This window comes from Schistocerca nitens, chromosome 1 (assembly GCF_023898315.1).
Source record: "Schistocerca nitens isolate TAMUIC-IGC-003100 chromosome 1, iqSchNite1.1, whole genome shotgun sequence".
Lineage (NCBI taxonomy): Eukaryota > Metazoa > Arthropoda > Insecta > Orthoptera > Acrididae > Schistocerca > Schistocerca nitens.
The window spans coordinates 527,102,491-527,124,137 of NC_064614.1; the positions used below are offsets into that span (position 1 = coordinate 527,102,491).

A 21,647-nucleotide genomic window follows, 5' to 3' on the forward strand; every position below is an offset into this window, starting at 1 on the left:
ATACTGAATCTTCTCAAATGTCCACCTAAAAATCGGAGAATACTCACAACACACGTGATCGTCAAGGCTACCCAATACATACTGAGTATTAGTTCGTTATTCACCTGCCCAGAGGGCGACACAGTTAGGTCAGGTGCATGCTTGCACGCCGCTTGACTACTTCAGGAGGCTCTGCAGTAGCTCGCATCTTAAGCCAGAAATATCCATTTGTTCCAGTCGCTGGCTATCTCCGCCACACATTCGGAATCCGGGCAATGCCGTCCTCGGAACACAGCCACATATTTGTGAGTGTAATTACAATTAAATATGATTGTAGCGCCAATCTGGTGAGATTTAACAATGAGCGAAGTATCTGAAACACCTTCTCTTGACGACTTGGGCTCTGGAAATCTCAATACCTATATCATTCTTATGACTGGACATAATAATTTTCCACGTAAAATGTTTCATTCCATTTACGGCTATCGATGTGTTGAAATCGCAATTATCCACATGAATATTAAATCGGCCTCATGACCAGACGTAGTGATTTTCTTTGCACATGTCGGAACACTGACCACAGTAACTTTACACTCTGACGCACACACATTTCCGATTATTAAAAAATTATGATATGTCCACACACACACAGTTGTAGGAAATTATTTGACATTTAAGTCTTGCAGGTGATCCAGAATATCGCGTTCCTATTGTGTGATGCTGCATCAGTAAGGTATATTGTAACCTCCCCACAATATTTTATAATAAATAATATGAGTATGATTCTAATTTAGTGTAACCTCCCCACAAAATTCTTTCTATTTTGAAACCTCCCTATAAAATTCGTTATTCATTTGTAACCTCCCTACAAAATTCTCTTCACATTAACCTCCACGCAAAATTTTTTCTGATTTAATCTAAGCTCAAAATTCATTCACATTTAGCGTAACCTCAAAACAGAAAAATTCCTAAACCTCTCAACAGTAAAAAATTATAATTATGTCGTTCACATTCAGTGTAACGTCCCAATAAAAAAATAAATTCAGTAACCTGGTAATAAAACAATGTAACTAACCTCTCAATTAAATTGTCGCTCACTTATGACTTTTCAGTAATTCACTGTGAATTTAACCTGGTAAATTCTGGACGACAGCAGTGCTGCGTCATGGCCCTGAAAGATCATTCTGAATAAAAAAAGGAAAAATTCTTACCTCAATGAAGTCGCCGGATATATCTGCTCTTACAATAAATTTTTCCGGCACAGCTCTGTGCAATGTTGGCCGGCCTATCTGTCATTTATGAAAGGAAGCAACTGATTTTTCTATTGCAACAATCGGGATGATCATAGATGGGAGAAATTACTAAATTCTTTAAATTGAAATGGATGGATCGCCGCACTGCGACCGGGCCAGCCAACACGATACACCATACCAGACCAGAGCAGACTCCAGACTAGCAACAACTTACTACTACAGCTACACAGTTCCTACTGCAGTCAACACTGCTCTCTGGTCAGAGATTCTCTTATACCTTGCCTATCGCAGGCAGCGCATGAGCAATACATCGAAATTACATCTGCTCGGACCTCTTACAATATAAAGTGCACTCCCTCCACTCTGTCTCAATTTGCCTTCAACCGCCACAGTTGTGTGAGGTCGACTGTCTTGTTCTTTCTCATGTGCTTTAATCGTGGTAAGCATAGCTTCAAATCGGAAACTGCAACTTTTCTTTTCACTAAGAATTTCGTAGTATTGAGTACAGTCATCTCATTGTTTCAATGTATGAGGCCTGTTCAGAAAGTAAGCTCCGATTGATTGCCAAATTGAAACCACAGTGAACATCAGAAATGTTTTACTTGTAACAATTAGCTACACCTTTCAGCTACTTCTCTACGTAGTCGCCGTTCTGACTTAGACTTTTGTCATAGCGTTCTACCAACTTTTCAATAGCCTCATCATAGAAGGCAGCCGCCAGTGCTTTCCGCCAATTCTCCACGCTGGCCTACACCTCGTTGTCTGTGTCAAAATGCGGTTCATGTGACCAGACAGCGGTTCATGTGACCAGAGATGAAACTCAGGGGGAGACAATTGCGGACTGTATTGTGGGTAATCTCACATTTCCATTTGAAAACGATGCAGGAGCATCTTCATTGCCCCTGCAGAATGCGGCTGAGAATTGTCTTGAAGAAGAAGCAGCACGACAGTTATGTAATGTTAGCTGCATAGCTTCAGGCGAAATTTCTCACCAGGCCCTCGTACTTGGCGGCAGACACTATTTTCTAGACATCTTTACGCACTCACTGCGAGCTCAGAAATGAGAAGAGCGACGTGATGCTAACTGGGGTTATACTAGAGGCACTACCCAACACATCTGTGCAAAGCTTTATCGGATTTTCATAGTCGTTTCCATTTCGCGACCGATCGGAGCTTACTTTCTGAACGCCCCTCGTATATCCATAATTCACTGATGAACGAAGTACTGAGATGCATGAGCAGCAGCTGCTGCCTCTTCGTAGTGTATGTAATTTCTTTCTAAAAAGTGTCATGGTACACACAATATATAGGATATTCAGTGCTAATTTATATGATTTTCAGGATAACTTTTTACTGTAAGAATTTCGTAATGAATACATTTCGTCTTATTATTTCAGTACTTGTCCAGTGGATAACTGACCAGCTGGATGTTAAGAAAGAGCTACAGGGGCAGCGACTGCATTGTAAGTGGTATCTATATTTTCTTCCTGTGTATGTAGTATGTTGCTATTAGACATATGCCTTTAAAAAATATCATGTATATACCATGATGCACTTTCTTTGTTGTTGGTGATTTCCTGGAAGAAGAGAGGGTAGAGGTATGCACCAAGGATAAGCAGGAGCCATTGCAGACCTCACGTAAGTGCACATTCTAAAAAAGTTTTCGTAGTTTTATGTGTGTGCATTTTTTGTATTAAATCAATATTTTGCTATTATATGTGGTATCAATAAGATGGATCAAGGGCTCGGCACTGGTTCGACGAAATGTCAAAGTGGGTGGAGGAGATGGAGAGGAGCCATGTCGCCATGAGGAGATGCTCGATGATATGAGGAAGATGCCATGGAAACAGAGTAATATAGGTAATTTATATACATGTACTCATTCTACATAAAAGTAATAATCTGCATTCTTTTTTTCCTTGCAGCAGCAGACGATGTATGGAACGATGTATTTATCTCTTGTTAGTCTTTGTCTACAGCACCGCTGCAGTGGCGTGGATACTGGGGGTAGCAAAGCCTGCTTCGCCAAAATGGGATCCACAGTGCCTTCCTGGCACTGTCGCCACTAGTTGCCATGCAAGAAGTTGCCGCTGCTGCCTCCACCCCCACCCCCACCCCCACCCCATCCTCCTCCCTCCACACCAGCTCCGCTCTAGCATCCGTTGGCCACCCTCTCACTGGAAATGGTTCAACGCTGCAGCAGCAACCGCAGCCAGGCCGCTGGTACTGGCCTGATACTGCAGCGTCCCACCTCTACCTTCCTGTCCTCCCCGATATTTCAACCCACGGCAAACACCCCTCAACACCTCACCAAAAACATCTTCGTCAACAGGACGGATGGAACTTCCTGGCAGATTAAAACTATGTGCCGGGCCGAGACTCGAACTCGGGACCTTTGCCTTTCGCGGACAAGTGCTCTACCAACTGAGCTACCCAAGCACGACTCACGACCCGTCCTCACAGCTTGAATTCTGCCAGTACCTCGTCTCTTCCCTTCCAAACTTCACAGAAGCTCTCCTGCAAAACCTTGCATAACTAGCACTCCTGAAAGAAAGGATATTGCGGAGACATGGCTTAGCCACAGCCTGGGGGATGTTTCCAGAATAAGATTTCCACTCTGCCTAGCACACAGTTTTAATCTGCCAGGAAGTTTCATATCAGCGCACACTCCGCTGCAGAGTGAAAATCTCATTGAGGATGGATGGCGTCATTGTCTAGTTATAGTGCTAGTAATAGCAATGATCCTGTGGCCAGTGGCAGTTCCCTCTCCTGTTCTTTTATGAAGAACATCAGATCAGTGGTATCATACCACAATTAGAATATTGAGGGATTACAGACGCCTTTGAGGAGCGAATCTCATTTACTAGAATCGAGAATCCGGCGCCGGCCGTTGTGGCCGAGTGGTTCTAGGCACTTCAGTCCGGAACTGCGCTGCTGCTACAGTCGCAGGTTCGAAGTTCGAAACCTGCCTCGGGCATGGATGTGGTTGATATCCTTAGGTTAGTTAGGTTTAAGTAGTCCTAAGTCTAGGGGACTGATGACCTCAGACGTTAAATCCCATAGTGCTTAGAGCCATTTGAACCATTTTTCTGAGAATCCAGCAGAAGGGTACAACATCCCTGCAGGGTTTCTACGAGCATGTCTTCCTGTCGTAAAATCAGAGTTCGTCAAGATGGTTAATGATCTGCAGTATCCTTCCATTAAACACATTGCAGTGCTGTGGATTGTACTGTCGCACATCCCCCCCCCTCTCCCCCAAACAGACGTCTTGCACTGAAGAGACAAGTCTTCACTATCGTTAGGGGGAAAATGGTGTGATAATATGGACCACATCAGTCCACGGATGGTTTCATGATTTCAGCTTGAGTGCTATTCCGGACCAGTTTTCCGATATCGATGTTAGATAGTCAGCTGAATACTACACCTGGACATCCATACACATGTCTAAGGATCAGGCTTGTTTTGCATGGGCAATCCTGGCTTGTGAGAAAAATGACATGAAAGATCCGCAGCACACATTTCCATAAGGTAGATACCTTGATATTTGTGGATGTTATAACTTTGACAGTAGTGAATTCCCTGTCAAGATCCAGGACATACCCTAATTTGTGGTGCAGAATACCAGAATATTGGTTCATGTTTATGGCCTGGAGAAATGCAAGTCAGATGAGCAGAACAAGTATGTAGATGTCAGCCCCCTCCATTTCGCAAAATTTTCCAGTGAGTAAGATGCATGTGAACATGCTGCTATTCTCCAGTGAGAAAAATAAAGAGAAAGGCAGTTATCATTACGTATGGATCAAAGACATATCCAGACTCCTCTCCTCCCAAATGAGTAACCACAGTAGTAAAATGCATATTTGCTTAAGTTGCCTAAATGTCTTTCCCTAAGACATGTATTAGCAAAGCTTCCATTAGATCGTACTTTCAAAGACCGGGTATGTGTTGTTATACCTACAGAGGAAAATAAATTCATAATGTTTAAAAATGCCTACTTTGAGTGCCTCCTCGCTCCTGTGACCCACTGTGAAGGTGATCCCACTGCCTCGCATACCACTCATACCTTCACAGAAAAGCATGTACCATATGCAGCTGCGCTGCAGAGGATATTGTCCAGTGATCCAAATGTTAACTGCACAAATCTTATGTCAGGGATAATCCTACTGTTTGGCTTCTCACTGAGCTCGAAAACCTTTCATGGGAGGGTGATAAGTTTTACAGCAACAACGTTCCCATGACCAAATCGAAGGTGAATGAATATTTGTACAAATAGGCGGTTGACTGTCACATTTGTGGACTACCGTTAGATAGAAAAGCGGAAACTCTTCGTAGGGTCCACTGTCATCTTATGGGCAACGTCTGTGGCACAGTCACAATATGTGCAATTTCAAGTATCAATTACCAAGGCACATACCCATTACCTGGTGTCTTCCATAATTGAAGCAGATACGACACTCAATTTCTTGTTGATCATTTGACTAATTTCGGCTGGGAGAAAAATCACGTCAATGTCCTGCCTGAAAGCGGCGATAATTATGTTTCATTCTCCAAACGAATGATGAAGAGAATTAAGCTCTGCTTTCTTGATAAGCTACTCCAGAAACTCGTTGAAACTCTACCTCAGGAGGATATGGATATCACACTAGCTGCATTTCCTAGTGGGGAGAAGTTTCAACTTGTAACTAGCAAGGGGCTGGAGTGTCTGGATAGTATACCAAAACGCAATGACACCAGGCTACCCGACATAACAGCACGCACCAGTATCCTTACAGGCGATGGCATAACGGATGCAGAGTATAAGCATGCAGTGAATGTCTGGCGGAAATTGAACATCTCCACATTAGAACAGTATACATGGCTTTACACAGACACAGACGTGTGCTTGCTTGCAATGTTTTGGAGAACTTCCAGGGGCTATGCATGACTACGGAATGGAATGTGGTTTACGTCTGTGATGTTTACTGCTTCTCATTACAGTCTGGTGGACTGTCTTGCAGCGGAAATGTGGGAGTGGTACTCATTGTTTTTACTATCCAGTCACATGGTAGACCCTTCCACCTTCACCTCCTCTTCCTCCTCCTCCTCCTCCTCCTCATTCTTTGTCTTGGTGTAGCTGAGAGAACCAACTTAGGGATTATATAGTGCTTTAAAAACCCAGTAGCGACATCAAATTCCCAGTTGATCAACTTATTGTTTCTGATAGTGTTGTTGCAAGAACACACAGCAGTCCAATCCCTCTGCAAAATGTTTGGGGGCCTATCATGGAACTGAACTGAAATTTGAAATTTTCAGCTACCCCCAACGTGATGCACTTCTACCAAATGGCCTGACTATGGCAGTATGCATCAATAGGAGGCAAAGGGAAAGAAAATCCGGAAGGGGGAAGATTAGGGTTTGTAAACCGGCAGCTGCAAGATCGAATCCCACTAAATATACCAGTCCTAGTATCTACATCTACATCTACATCCATACTCCGCAAGCCACCTGACGTTGTATGGCGGAGGGTATCTTGAGTACCTCTATCGGTTCTCCCTTCTATTCCAGTCTCGTATTGATCGCGGAAAGAAGGATTGTCGGTATGCCTCTGTGTGGGCTCTAATCTCTCTGATTTTATCCTCATGGTCTCTTCGCGAGATATACGTAGGAGGGAGCAATATACTGCTTGACTCCTCGGTGAAAGTATGTTCTCGAAACTTCAACAAAATCCCGTGCCGAGCTACTGAGCGTTTCTCCTGCAGAGTCTTCCACTGGAGTTTATCTATCACCTCCGTAACGCTTTCGCGATTACTAAATGATCCTGTAACGAAGCGCGCTGCTCTCCGTTGGATCTTCTCTATCTCTTCTATCAACCCTATCTGGTATGAATCCCACACTGCTGAGCAGTATTCAAGCAGTGGGCGAACAAGCGTACTGTAACCTACTTCCTTTGTTTTCGGATTGCATTTCCTTAGCATTCTTCCAATGAATCATCTGGCATCTGCTTTGCCGACGATCAACTTTATATCACCATTCCATTTTAAATCACTCCTAATGCGTACTCCCAGATAATTTATGGAATTAACTGCTTCCAGTTGCTGACCTGCTATATTGTAGCTAAATGATAAGGGATCCTTCTTTCTATGTATTCGCAGCACATTACACTTGTCTACATTGAGATTCAATTGCCATTCCCTGCACCATGCGTCAATTCGCTGCAGATCCTCCTGAATTTCAGTACAATTTTCCATTGTTACAACCTCTCGATATACTACAGCATCATCCGCAAAAAACCTCAGTGAACTTCCGATGTCATCCACAAGGTCATTTATGTATATTGTGAATAATCCACCAATACGATGCTAGGAACAACTACACACATAAAAAGTGTATCGATTTAATTAATCTGATAGACAAACTGCCTATTGGCTTCTGTCTCGGGTTCTTTGGCCGATATTCATCTAATGATTTTATTGACCACCGGGAATGGAGAGTGAAGCTTTGACTATGCTAGCCACTCGTGCTGGTGAAACATCAGTAAAATCATTAGATGAACGTCGGCTAAAGAACCCAAGACAGAAGCCAATAGGCAGTTTGTCAACAAGTGGCCACGAAAGCCTTAACAATTTTGTAATCTGATAGACTAAGGGAATATTTGCAAGACATCCATAGCTAGAGATTTACCAGGTATCAGCTACTTTGTTCAGTACAAATGAGTGGTCAGTGTGGCACACCACAGATGCTGGGCAGAAAGTAGCCACTTGAGAGAGAGAGAGAGAGAGGGGGGGGAGGGAGGGGTGGAGAGGAAGTTCAAATGACTTTAAACACTATGGGACTTAACATCTGAGGTCATCAGTCCCCTAGACTTAGAACCACTTAAACCTAACTAACCTAAGGACATCACACACATCCATGCCCGAGGCAGAATTCGAACCTGCGACCGTTTCAGCAGCGCGGTTCCGGACTGAAGCGCCTAGAACCGCTCGGCCACAGTGGCCTGGTTGCTTCTCCCAGCATCTTCTACCAGTGGTATTGTGAACTAACTCAGTATCTACAAGGCAGGGCGAGCACATACAGCATCTGCATCAAATGGTTCAAATGGTTCTGAGCACTATGGGACTTAACTTCTAAGGTCATCAGTCCCCTAGAACTTAGAACTACTTAAACCTAACTAACCTAAGGACATCACACACATCCATGCCCGAGGCAGGATTCGAACCTGCGACCATATCAGCAGCGCGGTTCCGGACTGAAGCGCCTAGAACCGCTCGGCCACAGTGGCCTGGTTGCTTCTCCCAGCATCTTCTGCCAGTGGTATTGTGAACTAATTCAGTATCTACAAGGCACGGCGAGCACATACAGCATCTGCATCCACCGACATTTTATGGAAGGTGTGTGTTTGGATGCAAAACAAGTAGTTAGTCTGTGGATGGCATGTGTGAAGCAGCAAGTGTGTCTAATTGGGAAGTTTGTTTTTTCGCCCGATATTTTTAGTGCAATCTTTAGCAGTGTAATTACATATAGTGAGTTATGTTGACATCGATTTCATGACAGTATTCCTTGCATAATCGTAAAAAAACCATCTGTTTACGTATTTTATTACTTTTTTCGATGTATTTTACAAGACCTGCATCTTCCAAAACAGCAGACAATGGTGAGCTTTTCCTGCTAAATATAAGAGAAATCCAACCCCTGAAAATTGAATTTTGTAAATAAACACTATATTATTATATCTTCTGCAATTTAATCGAATGACCTGTCATGAGATCCTTTCAACTCAGTGATATTGCCCCCCAATTTTTTGTGGGAGGGGGGAGGGGGCGATGGGTGGGGCATCCACTGGTGGTGGCATTGTGTGCTAGCTCAGTCGATCCCTGCACTTCAAGGTGAGCACACATGTAAAAATTTATCAAGAGGATATTGCTTCCAATCTGCAGCAGTGTAATTATGTAATTAGGACATGTAGTTGCTGGACAGGGTAATGCTTGCACCTTCCACACCAACAGCTGTGCACAGACAGCGATTTTCCCATCCAATTTTTTTCCTCAGTGGGGAGGGCTGGAGGATATCTCAGGAGGAGAGGCGGTAATTAAAAGATCAATTTCATTAATTAGTCAATTTGATATGAAAAGTGTGCTTGTATCAGCGTGGAGGAAGGGAAGGCTGGGGGTTTCCCAAAGAGGTAGGGCGAGGGGGAAGAGTGGTGGGGACTTCTCAGAAGGATGGATTATCTCCAGTGGGTCATAAATTAATTAGCATAGCATTAGGTTAAGGGGAGGCGGCCATAATTCAGTCAAGTTTGTCCCTGAATGTATGCAACCTGCGCTAACAAAATGCGCTCTTGCTCTCTTTGCCCTGCTACTCATGTCTGAAGCTGTCAAGTAATGCGAAAATACGATTCTGTCTACTGATGTGGCAGAAAAGTCTTTAAAAGTTTTCTTCTCAAGTTTAATGAGTCAATGGATAAAATCAATCTGTCAAGGCTCTGTGACCATAATGGCATGGAAACTGTGGATAACAGATAAAGCTGAATATCTAAACATCTTTTCCCAAAACTGTTTCACCGAGGTAGATCGTATACCTTTCAGCCGTCAAAACTAAGTCAGAATGAGAGAATTCGAAGTAAATGACGATATAATAGAATAATAATTGTAATCGCTCAACAGAGAAAAAGCGTCTGGAACTGTAGGGCTACCTATACGATTGTACTTAAACTATACAAAAGAACTTGCTGCTCTTCTAGTAGCAGTTTACCGTAGGTCGCTGGAAGAACAAAGAGTTCATGGTAAATGAAAAAGTTTTCAGGTCATTTCCGTTTTTAAGAAGGATCGTCGAACAGATGTAACAAATGTATGAATTAATAAATTTTTCTCGGGCTTCCAGCCGCGTCAGATGTCACAGGCTATATCTGGTGCGACATGCAAGAAACACACCAATAGAGGAGAGAACACCACCGAAGAGGAAAGCAAGAAATTTGTGTTTTTGCCTTTCTGTGGTACAGTGTCGGGAAAGATTAGCCGGCTCCTGAAGAGAGATAACATTTCATCGGTGTTCAGGCCCCCAGCAAAAATTCGAGAGCTCATGAGGCCTGTGAAGGACGATCTAGGGCTTAGAACGCCTGGAGTGTACAAGATACCATGACAGTGTGGCTGTTACTACGTCGGCCAAACAGCACGCACTGTGGAGCAACGCTGGACGGAACACGAGACGTGCTTACGCCTACTCTATCCAGAAAAATCAGCCGTGTCAGAACATGCCATATAAAATGGACACCGAATTCTATTCGACGAAACATCTGTCATTATGAGGACGAAGGGAATTTGGCATAGCGTCATAAAAGAAGCTACTGAAATAAAAACCTCTGAAAACACCATCAACAAGGACGGCGGTTTTCAGCTCAGCACAGCCTAGGACCTGCCCATCGCGAGGTTAAAACATTGCCATATATGGCGAGGAAGAGAGCACTAGTGACATCGCAGCCAGCAGTACAGCTATACAGGGTGTTACAAAAAGGTACGGCCAAACTTTCAGGAAACATTCCTCACACACAAATAAAGAAAAGATGTTATGTGGACATGTGTCCGGAAACGCTTAATTTCCATGTTAGAGCTCATTTTAGTTTCGTCAGTATGTACTGTACTTCCTCGATTCACCGCCATGATTTCATACGGGATACTCTACCTGTGGTGCTAGAACATGTGCCTTTACAGGTACGACACAACATGTGGTTCATGCACGATGGAGCTCCTGCACATTTCAGTCGAAGTGTTCGTACGCTTCTCAACAACAGATTCGGTGACCGATGGATTGGTGGAGGCGGACCAATTCCATGGCCTCCACGCTCTCCTGACCTCAACCCTCTTGACTTTATTTATGGGGGCATTTGAAAGCTCTTGTCTGCGCAACCCCGGTACCAAATGTACAGACTCTTCGTGCTCGTATTGTGGACGGCTGTGATACAATACGCCATTCTGCAGAGCTGCATCAGCGCATCAGGGATTCCAAGCAACGGAGGGTGGATGCATGTATCCGCGCTAACGGAGGACATTTTGAACATTTCCTGTAACAAAGTGTTTGAAGTCACGCAGGTACGTTCTGTTGCTGTGTGTTTCCATTCCATGATTAATGTGATTTGAAGAGAAGTAATAAAATGAGCTCTAACATGGTAAGTAAGCGTTTCCGGACACATGTCCACATAACAAATTTTCTTTCTTTGTGTGTGAGGAATGTTTCCTGAAAGTTTGGCCGTACCTTTTTGTAACACCCTGTATAACGACGCGGCCACGGCGACACAGACCACTTGACAATGACTGAGGAGAGCTCGGTTGAATGCTCGTGGGATTTTAACCACCTGACGCGTCTGGAAGCCCGAGAAAATTTTATTAGGATGTAAAAAACTCTGACGTTGGCCTATGGTAGAATTATAAAACATGTTTAATGTTCACGTATCTCGAGACTGAATTATCTTCTGTAGGAATCAACACAGATTCGCCCTGTTCGTCCACGAAATACCAACAGGCAAATGACATGGGAATCCCGGTTGATGATGTGTTCCTTGACTTCTGGAAGGAGTTCGGTATAGCTCCACACTGTCGCCTAATGAGCGAAATACTAGAATACGGAATATCAGACCAGCGTTGTGACTGGACTGAAGAATTCCTATCAAATAGAAAACGCATGTCGTGCTAACAGAGAGAAATCTTCAGACTTAAAACTAATTCGGGAAAATCCTAAGAGAGTGTTAGGCCATACCATTGCTGTTCGCGCTCGTGTATAAATGACAGTGGATAACTTCGGAGACCCCATGAGGCTCTCTGCAGATGATACTGTTGTACATAGAGAAGCCACAGCACTAGGAGATTGAAATGAAATACAGGAAGATATGCGGATGATCGACGTTTGGTGTGCAGTGATTCAAAGTGGAACGACCACATAAAAGAAAAAGTAGGAAAGACAGATGCCAGACAAATTCATTGAGTGAATCGTCGGAAGTATAGTCCCATCTACTAGATAGCTTACCGCTACTTGAATATTGCTCATCAGTGTTGAGAAACATCTGTAATGGCTGAAATTTAACAAAGCTTCAAGACCCGATGGAATCTATCAGATCCGATACCAGATTTCCGTCTGAGCTACCGCCTATCATAATTTTAAATTTTTAAAATTTTGAGATATCGTAGTCTCACGAATAAACAATGGAGCCCAAGTCACACCATCTAGAAGAAGTGTATCAGACGTGAAGCACAAAACTAAGGTCCAATATGCTCGAGATCCATTTGTTGTAGAATCTTAGAACATATTCTGTGGTCAAACGTAATGAGGTATCTCGTAGAGAATTACCTTCTCCATACCACATAGCATGGATTCCTAAAACATGGATGAAGGCAGGCAGGCAGATACAATACTTGTCGATTTCCTAAAAGCATTTGACTCAGCACCACATTTACGCTTATTATCAAAATTAAGATAGTATGGCATAAGACAAAAAAAATGTGACTGACTGAGGACCATTTGGTATAGACGACGCAGCAAGCTGTCTCGAATGGAGAGTCGTCGATAGATATAAAAGTAACTTCCAGTGTGCCTCAGGGGGCCCTTGTTCTTAATATTGCATATTAATGACCTTGCAAAGAATATTATAGTAATCTCAGACTCTTCGCAGATGTTACAGTTATCAATAATATCTGAAAGAAGCTGCATAAATATTCAGTAAGATCTTGATAAGATTTCAAAGTGGTGTAAATATTGGCATTTTGCTTTAAATCTTCAGAAAAATAAAATTTTGCGCTTCACAAAACAAAAACAGTGCAGTATCCAATGACTACTCTACCAACGATTCTGAGTTGGAATCGATCAACTCATACAAAGACCTAGGCGTAACAATTTGAAACCATATGAAATGGGACGATCACAGAGCCTCATTCGCAGGTACAGCAAGTGGTGAACTTCGTTTCATTGGCGCAGTATTGGGGAAATGCAGTCAATCTTAAATATCACACATGTGATTCACCCTAGAATATTAGGCAAGTGTATAGGACCTGTACCAAATAGAAACAACAAGGAATATTTAGTATTTAGAGGGAAAGGCAACACTAACGGTCACAGAGTTGCTCGACCAGTGAGAGTGTGCCACGGAGATGCTGACGTAAATGAACCGCCAGACGCTTGAAGATCGAGGCAAACTATCACGAGAAAGATTACTTAGTTTCGAGAACCATCTCTAAGTGATGATTCTATGAATATGCTACAACCCATTACTTATAGCTCATATAGGGGTGGTGAGGACAAGCTTAGATTAAACACGGCTCCCACTGAGGCATTTAAGCTATATGTGAATGGAACAAGGAAACTAATAACTGGTACAATGGAAAGTACCCCCTGCCATGCATTACACAGATTTGCACAGTATGGAAGTACTTTTGGATGTAGAATTACTGTTATCAAGAAAATTGTTTTTTGTTTCAAGTCCCATATAGAGGAGGCGTACATAAAACGCTGTGAGTGAAAGAAGAAGCTACGTAAACTCATAGCATCTGTAAAGGATGAACCGAAACCCCATCGAGAAAATTTCTAAAGTTGATGAGGAATATTTTGTGACTATTTTCGTACGATGGACATGTGGTCTCCTCTGGCTTGTTACACACTAATGATGTAATTGCGATTTATTTGACTTTGTTACCATAGTTATGTTTGTTTCTGTGAATATACTTTCACAACAGTGGAACAATTCTGTAATACTCGACCATCAAAACGTAGTAACAGGAATGAATGCAGTTATTTCTGGGCGTCCGTGTACAGAGGCAAAACTATTGTTATATGGTTGCCGTTCCTGTAGAAACAGCTGAGTGTATTTTTCCATTGCATTCAATGAACCCACAGACTAAACGCACGTCGTCCGTTTCTTCGTCAGTAAAGCTAACGGTACTGTTGTGTATCACTTAACGTGCAGCTAACACTGCCGGAGAAACCAACCCGAGAATGGACCGAGCAGTAATGAATGCAAGTTTGAGATCTAACACCCAACCCTTCAGATGTCAGACACTCAGATTGGTATGTCGATAGAGTATCAACCAAAATTCAGACTTACTTCGTACTATGTGCTGCCGTCCAGCAGAATAGGCGTTAACGTTAATTAATGGTAACAACAGAACTACGAAGCACATCAAAAGCAAAACTGTGAATCAGTCACTTATTTTGCTTCCGTGGGGAAGCTGATAGCGCATAAGATCGCCGTACCAAGAGCCCGAGCTCAAAACCCCAATGAAGACAATTTTTTTACAGTATTATGCATGAGTGTTACATGGGACAAAGTGTCTATGACATGAAAATGGGCTGTTTGGACTTTACAAAAATGTTCTCTTGGCAGTTTCCTATCGCTTCGTTTCTTTGAAAACAGTAAACCTGTAGAGTACATTTGTGGTTTCACAGAATATACAATCAGAACAGAAAAATAAAGGAACAACTGCATCACGAGCGTGGAAGTAATAGTAATAATAATTAATAATACAAAATAATAAGGTCAGTAATAAGTATATAAAGTTCAACTAACGAAGCAAAAGCAGACTGCCAAAAGAACGTTGCTACAAAATATGAAAAGTGATTTTACATGACAGAAGAATAATTTCCCACATAACAGTTTCATGCGTAAACAGTTAAAAAAATCAGTGGGGTTTGGACGCAAGACCTTTCGTCCGACGTGTGAACGCTCTGCCTCCCCACCCACGCGAGTTCTACAACTCAATCACTCACAGATACGCTTTTCCTGTGCTCCGTAGCTCTGTTGCTACGGTTTACGCACGTTCTACTGGACGACTGCACACACCACGAACTAAATCGTGGGTACCGATCTGAGTGTCTGGCATCTGGCGGTTTACGTGGAAGACTTGCGACGTTATTTTTTTACGTGCGTGCGTGCGATGCACCAATTGCGACGGATTATACGTTGCTGCTGCTGCAATGCAATTTCTTTTATAAATTTACAGCGGTAGATCTTCGCACTTAAACTCCTGACTGCAGCTACTTACGAGATCACAGAAAAGCAGTGTTGAGGAGACTGTAACCTCATAGCTACACGCCGGAGGCCGCTATAAGGAAAATTTGCTGAAATTAGTCTATGTACTTTAAAGAAATGATTCGGAAAGGGGATGTCACTCGTACTTCAAACATGAAATTCAAATTTAAACCTTCAATAGATCTTTATTGCCGTTAAGCAAGACCATCAGCCCACATTTACGAAAATTACTAAAGCTTCTGCTCACAGTTATCACCAAACCTAAAACAGCCAGAACTTTTACCTTCCCAAATTCAGAAACCAATTACTTGTAACACAGTCAATGATCGGCCAATTACTTCTGCACACGATATTCAGTGGTTGTCTTTAGTTAAAGTTTATGCTCGCCATAAAATACTCAGTAAGAATTTACTCAGTACCGCCACGCTATATAATTCAAAGTTCACTCGCGATTTTCGTCGGAGCGAATTATCACAACACTCTAAAGTTTTCATAAACAGTTTCTGGTCACAACCAGATACCATTAACACTGGACCATAACGCGGAAGTCATCCCAAGACTGCATCTTACACATAATGCGAAAAGTCACATCCAGCATAACCGCCTCCAATCTAAGCTAGCTCGCGACTCCTTTCTCACTCTCCCACACTCAAAATTATATCTCCTCGCTAGGCGGCCAACCGTCTCGCTTCTCATTGGCTGTCAGCACTTACGACCAATGAGAACTCACTTCTAGGGCGCGGCTCGCGCCAAAATCTAGCAAGCACCAACCACTTCTCTAGGCTCATTGACGTCATCAAATTAAGTAACACAAAACTCTCTAATTAAATAAACAAAACAAAATGAACTATAAGCTTTATTCTACATCTGGAAATTTATTATGTAGTCGCGAATGTTCTGGCTGTATTATACATAAGCATACATACTTGCGACATCCGACATTCACTAGTAGGGGAACCACTAGTGGATTCGTTCCCACGTTACAGAGTTGGAACACTTGCCAGTTCCTGTAGAGAATTACATGAATGATTTTTAATGATGCCGAACGTCCCACATACTCTCATGCACGCATTCTCATTCACACGCAGCCTAACACACAATACACATATTTACTTAGAATTCTTGAAATTATTATTATAGAAAAGTCACAGAGGTTTTCTGAAACTAAAAAACTTCCCAAATTTATATATCAACACTGAAAGTGTTATCAGATCATCGTACATAGTCACTGAAGGTGAACTATTACATCACTGTATTTATTTAAATTCTTGACTGTCGGAAAATTACGTTTTTTTATGGACTTTTACTAACTTCCAAAATACAACTATTTTTGATCTCAGACTTTGATATATTGTTTGTTTTCACAACAGAAGGTTGTACATCAAATATGACGTTCCTCAGGTTATTCCTTTATTAGTCATTAATATTTTTAGTTTCATATAATGTAACTGGCCTGCCAGCGCTACTCCACTGCTTTCACACGTGCAGCTGCAACAGATGGTCGTGACGTCAGTCTGCAGGACACAACTCGTCCGTTACTGACCCTATAATACTCTACCAGCTTACATTGCAGCCCACATACATTCTGAAGTAAAGCTTTTAATAGACAAATGGGCGATCGCGCACTAGTTGCGACGCCACAGACTGAAGCAGGCCTTGTGCTGTCAACAGTAAGTACCGTGACTAAATGGAACGTGTTTGTTTCCAAACGAGACACACTGCGCATGCCGTCGATATTTTCGTTGTTGTGCTGATGCTTTCAACGCAGTAACAAGGGGTAAGAAATCAAACGAAATGTAATTACTCTCTAAAGAGGCAGAGGAGTGGATGCATCTCTTATACCAAAATATTCTGAAAATATTCCTGGACAACATCCGAAAGTTTGTCGTAGGAGCTCTGTTTCATCCTGTAGAAATGCATAATAGCCTTTTCGTCATAATGACAACGCATCTTAGGTACATTACATGTACCATACGCTATTCAACGAGTACAGACCACATTTTATTTTAAAGTGTCCTCTGTCTAGAAGAAGAAATACAGATTTTAAAATCTGTGTTCGTAATTCGCTTTTAACGTTTCTCATTGCATTTTCTGAAGATCTGGTCATAAGCAATAATTTATTATTGGGTTCGACAGAAAATTAAGAAAAATTATAATCACTTCCGATTGTGAAAATTTAGGCAATGCATGTTAAATTCCAGGAGCCTGGACGGCATAATGTCAACAACTGAATGATTTACCAAATTATGCAACAAATTGCAGGGAACTTCCTGGCAGATTAAAAGTGTGTGCCCGACCGAGACTCGAACTCGGGACCTTTGCCTTTCGCGGGCAAGTGCTCTACCAACTGAGCTACCGAAGCACGACTCACGCCCGGTACTCACAGCTTTACTTCTGCCAGTATCTCGTCTCCTACCTTCCAAGAAATTGCAGGGAACCATCGAAGTTGCAATTTTACTTTTCTTTATTACATGATGACTAGTTTCGAGCCTAATGTCATTATGATTATGAAATCATCCACTGAGCTATGCAACAAAATCAATTACGACAGCCAAATGTGTGTACATTCCAGTAAAACTCATCTTGTAAATCTGTGCAGCGCTCAACTTCAAAAATCGTTCAAATGGCTCTGAGCACTATGGGACTTAACATCTGAGGTCATCAGTCTCCTAGAACTTAGAACTACTTAAACCTAACTAACCTAAGAACATCACACACATCCGTGCTCAAGGCAGGATTCGAACCTGCGACCGTAGCGGTCACGCGGTTCCAGACTGTAGCGCCTAGAACCGCTCGGCCACCCCGGCCGGCCGTTCAACTGCATTCATCTATCTATCTGACTAATGAATAAGTTCAGCCCTACACTAATTTACAAGACACGTTTAACTAGAAATGTATAGCCATGTCGCTGTGTAATTGATTTTGTTGCATAGCTTAGTGGATGATTTGATGAAGAGCTTAGACTCGAAACTAGTCAAATAAAAAAGTAAGTAATATTGGAACTTGGACTGTTCTCTGCAAATTAAACTACTGGCCATTAAAATTGCTACACCACGAAGATGACGTGTTACAGACGCGAAATTTAACCGACGGGAAGAAGACGCTGTGATATGCAAATGATTAGCTTTTCAGAGCTTTCACACAAGGTTGGCGGCGGTGGCGACACCTACAACGTGCTGACATGAGGAAAGTTTCCAACTGATTTCTCACATACAAACAGCAGTTGACCGGCGCTACCTGGAGAAACGTTGTTGTGATGTCTCGTGTAAGGAGGAGAAATGCGTACCATCACGTTTCCGACTTTGATAAAGGTCCGATTGTAGCCTATCGCGACTGCGGTTTATCGTATCGCGACATTGCTGCTCGCGTTGGTCGAGATCCAATGACTGTTAGCAGAATATGGAATCGGTGGCTTCAGGAGGGTAATACGGGACGCCGTGCTGGATCCCAACGGCCTCGTATCACTAGCAGTCGAGATGATAGGCATCTTATCCGCATGGCTGTAATGGATCGTGCAGCCACGTCTCGATCCCTGAGTCAACAGATGGGGACGTTAGCAAGACAACGACCATCTGCACGAACAGTTCGACGACTTTTGCAGCAGCATGGACTATCAGCTCGGACGATGGGTGTGGTTACCCTTGATGCTGCATCACAGACAGGAGCGCCTGCACGAATGGCAAGACGTCATTTTTTCGGATGAATCCAGGTTCTGTTTACAGCGTCATGATGGTCGCATCCGTGTTTGGCGACATCGCGGTGAACGCACATTGGAAGCATCTATTCGTCATCGCCATACTGGCGTATCACCCGGTGTGATGGTATGGGGTGCCATTGGTCACACTTCTCGGTCACCTCTTGTTCGCATTGACGGCACTTTGAACAGTGGACGCTATATTTCAGATTTGTTACGACCCGTGGCTCTACCCTTCATTCGATCCCTGCAAAACCCAACATTTCAGCAGGATAATGCACGACCGCATGTTGCAGGTCCTGTACGGGCCTTTCTGGATACAGAGTATGTTCGACTGGTGCCCTGGCCAGCACATTCTCTAGATCTCTCACCAATTGAAAACGTCTGGCCAATGGTGGCCGAGCAACTGGCTCGTCACAATACGCTAGTCACTACTCTTGATGTACTGTGGTATCGTGCTGAAGCTGCATGGGCAGCTGTACCTGTACACGCCATCCAAGCTCTGTTTGGCTCAATGCTTAGGCGTTTCAAGGCCGTTATTACGGCCAGAAGTGGTTGTTCTGGGTACTGATTTCTCAGGATCTATGCACCGAAATTGCGTGTAAATGTAATCACATATCAGTTTCAGTATAATATATTTGTCCAATGAATACCCGTTTATCATCTGCGTTTCTTCTTGGTGTAGCAATTTTAATGGCAGTAGTGTATTACACAACTTGGTTAGACAATACAGTTCTCGTTAGAGCATCTCCAGTCCTCTTCAAATGCACACCACGTAAGGGCAGGAAGTGGGGGGGGGGGGGGGGGTTCTCAGGTGTTCTACCTGTCGGGCAACTCATGGAATTGGGACGTGGGTATTAATCAACCCTCCCTAGACGTTTTCTGGGTGCAGATTTCACTGCGTGCAGTTAACGTGAGACCGTTCTCAGCTGTATGTAACAGTCTCCGCTACAGCACTGGCAGAGAAGAGGTGAGGCATGATTTGTTGGGCTGCACCTGACCCTCCCGTGGACGTCCGCCGCCAGCCCACGTCGCTCCGGGCGCTGAGCTGCCGGGAAGTGGAAGGTGGGAAGTGGGAGGCTGGTGGCTGGAGGATTGGCGGGCAGCGCCTGCGGCTGACGGGCGGCACGCCGCACCGGCAGACTTGCGAGTTGGCCATCACCGGCCACCGCCACGTGCCTCCTGGACGCTCGCAGCTGACGGCGCTCTACAGTCTAAGTCTCAACTGCGCCAACTCCGTCCGCCAGCACGCTTACCACACTAATTCCCGACGAGAGCTCGATAGCATCTGAATCCCGTTCTACCCGAGCGACTTTATGGTCAAAATCGACTACTCACGGTGGGCGGGCCTCACGTGTCTCCTGCCACCCACGCTGCAAGTGAATCAGTAACGTCAGTGGTCAATTGATTGTACCGAGCGTGTTCTAAAGACGAGGGACCATGACAACGTCTGCTAACATCCAAAGTTAAACGCATTCTCACGGTGCTCACTTCTACTGTAGTAGTGAATTTTGTCATTTTCTGTCGTCTTAATCCTTGTTTTGTAGTACATGAAATGTATTCGCAATTGAGAATACGAAAAAGTGAATGACGACAATGAAAGTTTGTGCGGAACCGGGACACGAACCACTATTTCCTGCTTTACGCCAGCAGTCGCCTTCACTGCTTTAGCCACCAACGCACGAGTCACGATCAGACCTAAACATCCATACGTCGTCGTTTCCGCGTCACAACCTGTACTCTTACACACACATTATGTAATTCCCGTACAGGGGAGGACATTTTAATTGAAAGTCGCAGCTTGGTATTGGCGGATAAATACGATATTACAGCGCCTTCATTGCTAAGAAGAACGATGCAGTGTTCCTTCGGACACACACGGATGTACTTATTTTATAATTTTAGTGTTCTCCCATAATAGATACCAAACATCTGAACTAGAAAAGACATTTAGTTTTCACAACATTTAGATAAAAAGCCTATACGATGAATAAATGGGGTCTTCTTTATTCGTGTCAGAGGTACACTAAAATGTACACATATACAATACATACAAAGAAAACTATACAGTTTCCAGAATGAGCTTCTGTAAAGTTTGGAAGATAGGAGACGAGATACTGGCAGAAGTAAAGCTGTGAGTACTGGGCGTGAGTCGTGCTTCGGTAGCTCAGATGGTAGAGCACTTGCCCGCGAAAGGCAAAGGTCCCGAGTTCGAGTCTCGGTCGGGCACACAGTTTTAATCTACCAGGAAGTTTCAGAACTATACAGTATTCACCCAGAATAGGGCAACTTTGACAGCATTGGGTGCTGCAGTTGTTACGTCCTTCATGCTACAGCTGATTGGGCGTGAGTTACACTTGAAGAGATGCCGGGTTGTCTGCAATTCACCGCATTCGCACAGTGTTGTGTTGGCGTTTGGCAGTTGGAAGTTCCATTTAAGGAGATTGTCCCTCGATATTGCGACTTCGGCCCGTAGTCTGTTCAAGGACTTGCAGATGACCCACTTCTCCATGTGTCCAGGCGGCAGGTATTCTTGTGGTGTCATCCAGTTTGACAGGTGTTGGCATCTTTCTTCCTACTTGGTGAGTCGGGTAGCCGCTGCTGATCCTTCTAAGGGCTGTGAAGCTGTTAGGAAACTCTTCCTGGACTTCAGTCTTGGCTTCGCAGGTTGATGTCCAAAGAGTGGATGTGAGGTCATTGTATTTGATTTATGCCTCTCGATGTTAGCGGCGAC

General features: G+C 43.5%; 1 non-coding gene across 1 annotated transcript; it reads right to left on the minus strand.

Moving 5' to 3' along the window:
- Positions 1-3,597: 3,597 nt before the first annotated feature.
- Positions 3,598-3,672, minus strand: Trnas-cga (transfer RNA serine (anticodon CGA)). The gene has a single exon. It is a non-coding gene; the product is annotated as a tRNA-Ser (tRNA).
- Positions 3,673-21,647: the final 17,975 nt, after the last annotated feature.